Here is a 6,000-nt window from a genome sequence, read left to right as displayed (position 1 = left end):
TACCGACAATGCAAATGTATTACTTTATGAAGCAATAATAATTGCACTCTTTAAAGCAGCACTTTTTTTTATCCTCATCCAGAATGCAGCAGCAGACATCAGGACTCTGATTATTTACAAATAAAGACTTTGTTTTTTTCATTGTATAATTGTAATGATTTTTTTTTTTTTTTCGTCTCTAAACTTTCCATTTAGCTCCTCGCAAAACTGTTTCATAATATGTCCAAATAAATATGAGATACTCATGCTTTGACCTTTGATATAAGAAAAATGCATTAAAACTGTAAAGAAGAGCATCCAAAAATGATTTGAACTCTTACATTCAAGGCTCTGATTCATTCCTTGAATCTTTTTTCTTCCAACCTGAAGCTCTCTTGCGCCTTTATTCTATATTTTTAACTGTTCTCATGCATAATGTGTTTTTTTTTTACCATGTTCTTTATGTGAAGCACCTCGTTTTCTTGCTGTAACGCACTTTGAGCTGCATTTCTCGTATGAAAGGTGCCACACAAATAAATCCCCGAGTCATTTACATTTCTTTGTGCATATTCCCCACTTTTGCGTCCATTTTTTGTTTGTTTTTTGAACGGCGGGAGCTTCGGGTGAACGTTTACATAAAGAACAACGATTGTTGAAAAACAATTTTCCAAATTGAAATAAATCACCCCGCAGATAAATTTGTTCTTGTCTTCCCAGAATAACAGGGCTGGCACTCCGGTGAGGATTTGTAGTGTGAAAACACAAGTGTTGGCAGGATCCACCGTGTACCTGTGGGTTGTAATCAGACCACACTCATCACTTGTGTAAGTGTGTGTGTGTGTGTGTGTGTGTGTGTGTGTGTGTGTGTGTGTGTGTGTGTGTGTGTGTGTGTGTGTGTGTGTGTGTGTGTGTGTCTCTCTCTGAATCTTTCATAATTTCCCGATGCTTCAGGCAGACGTTGCAGCTCCTTTGGCTCTTGGAACAGAGAAGCTCTGGTCCAAACATCCATCGGGGAGTGAAGTGAACCGGCTGCAGGCGGCTCCAGGAATCAAAGGAAGGTGTGTCTGCTGCTTCCAGGCCCTGGAAACGTCCAGGAGAGGTGTTGGGTGCCGTAACCGTAGCAACGTAAACAGGAGGGTTCAAACACCGATTAAAAGTGTGTGTGCAAAGATTATGCAAGGTGCGCGCGCGCGCGCGTCTTAAAGGCCAAGTCTTGAAGCGCGAGACGAGAGGGTCTTCTTTTTCGGCCCCTGCAGACGTGTTGAACAGCGCTTCGACGTGATAAACGCACACCGCTCTCTGGCTGCTGGCAATCCGGTGTGTGCGCGTGTGTGTGCGTGCGCGCGCGCGTGCGTTTTATTACCAAACGTAAGTGTGTGTTTTACGGCAGTGTAAAAATAAGTCTCGTCTCCGTGTGCATGATTACCGGGAGTTTAATCTGTCCTTGGCCTCACCTGATTTTTTCCAGTCGTCGTCGTGGTCGTCGTCTCCCTCTCCAGCCAGAGTATGTAAACACGGGAGAGATGTCAGAAAAGCAGGGCTCGTCTGGTCGCGCTGCACACACACACACACACACACACACACACACACACACACACACACACACACACACACACACACACACACACACACACACACACACACACACACACACACAGACACAGCTGGAGCTGCATTGCAGCGCTGTCTGCTTCACATCTGGGACAGACGCAGCTTTTCAAAGGTCACTTGAAAGACGCTGGTTTGTTTCATTTTGTAATAAGAAATTGACGTTTTTATTTATTTATTTTTTTTTATTGCCGGTTTTGTTGCTCCGGTGCATCACTCGAATAACTGCATGAAATCCTGTTTTATTATTTTAACAAGCTATACACCGACCTTTTCTTGGAATAATTTTAGGTTGCACTCACCACTGCTGCTGCAGAATACCTTACACGTGTTGTCTGCTGTAACCGGTCTGAGCCACCGAACTAGTTTCCCTTCTCCGGATTATCTGATCTGATTTTTATTTGTTTGGTTTGTACACTTGGAAAAAAAAAAAAAAAAAAAATAAAAATATCATGACAAAGGGGGGAATTGTTTGACTCAACTTTCTGGTTGAAAGGCAGCAGTGCTAACCACGGCACCACCAATCTTCTATGAGATCAGACAGCATTGTGTGAAATGTTTGCCTCACTGCAACCTATAACTCCACCGTCCACACGTATTCATTCAAATGCGACCATAATTGCTGCAGACATTCTGTGGCGAGGAGATATACGTGTTTTCAAGGGGGTCAGCAGTGATGTTAAATATCTTCCTGTAATGTGTAGTGGATGCAAAACTTTTTCAATTTTATCTAAATGTTTCAACTTCACTAAAAGTTGAATCACCATCAACAGGCCAAGGTGGAACTGGACCATTAATAGCAACCTTGGTGAAGGAGAATCTTTTACCTGTTGAGTTAACCAGACTGTCGGTTAACCCTAACAATAACCCTAGGGTTAACCCCAACCCTAACCCTAACCCTAGGGTTAACACCAACCCTAACGCCCTGGGTGAACTCCGTTAAACACTTCGTCCTGCCACGGATCATCCTCCGGCGCCGAAGACAGTCCAGCGGTCTACGGTGCCGACGCTGGGCTGGAAACGACTCATGGAAACGAACACAGGTTCGAGTCCCGCTCCGGTGTGCTTCATGGTTTACGGAGGGCAAATCCCCTTAATAAGCCGCAAAGTACACAGAGTGCAAATCCTTGTAAGGGTAAAGCCACACAGGTTCACAGAGGGTGAGTCCTTGAACACAGGTTCAAGTGTGTACATGCAGTGATACTAAACCAAAGGTCAACAACAACAACAATATAAACAAGAAAAGTTCCCCTCTTCTTTCCATTGTATATACTCTATATAGACATATTAAACACACTATCCTTGCATCTTTTAGGTTTGTTAAGCTTTCTGCAGTTTATATATATCCTAAGTATATTTATACTGAATTCTGAAGTCCAAGTACTGTATAACGTAATATTTTTGATAAATATTAAACATCTTTTGCCTGTGTAGCAGATATTTTACCGTATATAATACTGTTAAGTTGGTTTCTCAAAAATTGATCATCTCTAGAAAGCTGCCATACGCCAGTTAGACCAGCCAGTGAGGTCCACCCGGGCTGAGACTCCAAGCACTCATGGTATGTGAGGTGTTTTCAATGAAGGTGAGCATGAAAGGGTGTGCGAGGAAGAGAGAGTCATGCACGTCTGTGGGGCATAAAGCTCACAGACTCACATCAAAGTGGAGGCAGTAAAGCAGAGGAGCTGCTGACGGTCTCACTGGTGCTCGAGTCCAGTTCTTGTTGCCGTTTTCTACAGTATATGTCAAATCCAATCACTTTACTTGCAACAGATGTGGTCGTTCATTTCACCCGGAGGTGGGCTGGAAAAAGAACTTTTCTCAGGGACTTTTCCTGAACTCGTGTATTTATATTTAAATATATTAGGGTCCGAGCACCGAAGGTGCGAAAGCCCTGTGGTTATTCAAGCGATTATTATTATTCTCTGGAAACAACTGCATTTTTGGCGGCTTTATCATACTCAAAAACTCATGAAAATTGGTACACCCATCTCTCCCGGTGAAAAAGTTTGTATTTTAGTGGATGTGCGAGTGGGCGCGGCCAAATGGCTCGGTAGCGCCCCCTAATCAGATGGCCCGGCGGCTACATTTACGCACATGCACGAAATTCGGTGGACATGTGTATCACACCGAGACGTACAAATTTTTTTCCAACGCACCATTACGTCAACTTAACAGGAAGTCTGCCAATTTGAATTTAGTCGCCATTTTCGGCGATTCACATGTTGTACTTTAACAAACTCCTCCTGCAGATTTTGTTGGACCGACTTGAAATTGAGTCTGTGCCCTCTTAACATGTTTGGAATTAAAAGTTATCAAAAGAATTTGTTTTTGTCGATCGGTGTGCCCGTGGCGTGGCCATCCATCACAGTACAATAACACGGTTGACTGTGTTTCTTGGTTTGTTTGTATATAATATATATATATATATACTGTACTGTGTATATATATATATATATATATATATATATATTGACTGTGTTTCTTGGTTTGTTTGTATATAATATATATAGATATATACTGTACTGTATATATATATATATGTTGACTGTGTTTCTTGGTTTGTTTGTATATAATATATATAGATATATACTGTACTGCATATATATATATATATATATGTTGACTGTGTTTCTTGGTTTGTTTGTATATAATATATATAGATATATACTGTACTGTATATATATATATATATATATATATATGTTGACTGTGTTTCTTGGTTTGTTTGTATATAATATATATATAATGTACTGTATATACTGTGCATTTTATACTTTATATTTATATTTTTTACTGCTATTTACTGCTATTTTATTGCTTTTCTATTATTCTATTCTATTCTATTATTTTATTCTATTATTTCTATTATTATCTTATTGCTTCTGTATGCTGCTGTAGCGAAAAAAAAAAAAAGTTTCCCCTCGGGGATTAATGAAGTAAATACCTACCTACCAATTTGGGAGGCAACAGCTCACTTCACCACCAGTCGTATATAATATATATATATATAATCGCGGATAGCAGATATACACGTTTGTATATAATACATTTGTATACACTATACTGTGACAAACCTTACTGCATATACCTGTATAACCCCTTTTCAAAGGCGACTCCAAAAAAATAAATAATTTAAACTCCATGTCCCAGAATCCTCTGCGGTGACGTCATCGTCTATCCCCCTCCCCCTCCCTCTGTCTCCTCCCACAGCGCACGCTCACAGATCGGCTCCGTGTTTACGTCGAGATGCTCACAACAAAGGACGGCGCGCCGCGGACAGGCTGTCATTTAAAATAACGCTCCGTGGATAACCTCGTCTCGCGAGTGAACGGGGGGTTTTTTTTTTGTTTGTTTTTTTTTCTTTCCAGCTCATAAAAAAAAACCCGCCCGGCTTTCTTCTTTTTGTTTTTGTAAATTTTTTTTTTTTTTGTGTGTGTATGTAGGTGGTTGCGGTTTAAATGTTTTTTTTTTTTTTGGTTGGGTTTTCTTTTCCCTTCTGTTTTGAGCCGGTCGGGACGTTAAGCTAGCTTGCTAGCCCCTCAGCAAGTTGGAGGAGGGTGGTGGTGGTGGTGGTGCTGGTGGTGTATGTGTGTAAGGGGGTGAGAGGGGGGGGGGGAGGAGGGAGGGGGAGAAGCTAGCAGCCCTGACCGACCCTCCGGAGGCTCGGGACAAATAAGAGGACTTCATTCATATCGCGGTGAGTACGTACGTGTTTTTACAAGCCACCTGACTTCTTTAATTTATTTTTTTCTTTTCCTTGATAATAAAACAATTTAAATAAATTTTTAAAAAATCAATAAAAAAAGCGATAGTAGCGCAACGACGGTTAAACGCGACCGTTGGTGCGCTTAAATCAGCGCGAGCCGGCCGGTTCTTCTTCTCCCGACTGTCACCTGCTTTGTCCTGCCGACGGATCCGAGACCGCGAACCGGCCCGGGTCGTTAACTTTTACCTCGTTTTGGTTAACGTGCAAATCACCCAGCGGTGGGGGGGAGGGGGGGGAAGTCGAGTCGATGCAGACACACACACACACACACACACACACACACACACACACACACACAGTGCTGCAGCTGCAAACTGCTGATCTTCAGTGGTTTTTTTTTTTTTTTTTTTTTTTTTTTTTGCAGACGCGCACGCGCACACAGATGCACCTGTTTTGTCTTTTTTTTTTTTTTATAATTTTTTTTAAATTTTTTATCTCATTGCAGATCAGAAGCTCTGTAAAGGTAAAAGCTTCTGTTCTGGCGTGTGCGCGCGCGTGCGTGTGCGCGCGGAGGCTTCAGAGATGCAGGTATTACTTTACATCACATCCAGCCCCGCATGCTGACCTGTCACAGAGGGGGGGGCTGAATGGGGAAAGGGGAACATTGCCTGATAAGGAATTAAGCAAATGCACGGATGGACTCT

The 6,000-nt window shown here is 42.0% G+C and overlaps 1 protein-coding gene across 3 annotated transcripts in view; it reads left to right on the top strand.

The window, feature by feature from the left end:
• The first annotated feature begins 5,045 nt into the window (after nt 1-5,045).
• Nucleotides 5,046-6,000, top strand: part of peli1b (pellino E3 ubiquitin protein ligase 1b) — a 34,770-nt gene continuing 33,815 nt past the window's right edge. For 2 of the 3 annotated variants that reach the window (XM_069721303.1, XM_069721305.1), the window contains exon 1: nt 5,046-5,287. The gene's annotated coding sequence lies outside the window, so the exon portion shown is untranslated. Of the gene's footprint in view, nt 5,288-5,801; nt 5,885-6,000 lie in introns of all 3 variants that reach the window. The other variant, XM_069721304.1, reaches the window with a different exon arrangement.

Source organism: Brachyistius frenatus, unplaced genomic scaffold (genome assembly GCF_029030835.1).
Source record: "Brachyistius frenatus isolate BFR_SWC_R1_liver_20210118 unplaced genomic scaffold, ASM2903083v1 Contig_260, whole genome shotgun sequence".
Lineage (NCBI taxonomy): Eukaryota > Metazoa > Chordata > Actinopteri > Embiotocidae > Brachyistius > Brachyistius frenatus.
The sequence above is the reverse complement of the archived record's forward strand: the minus strand, read 5'-3'. Positions and strand labels throughout refer to the sequence as shown.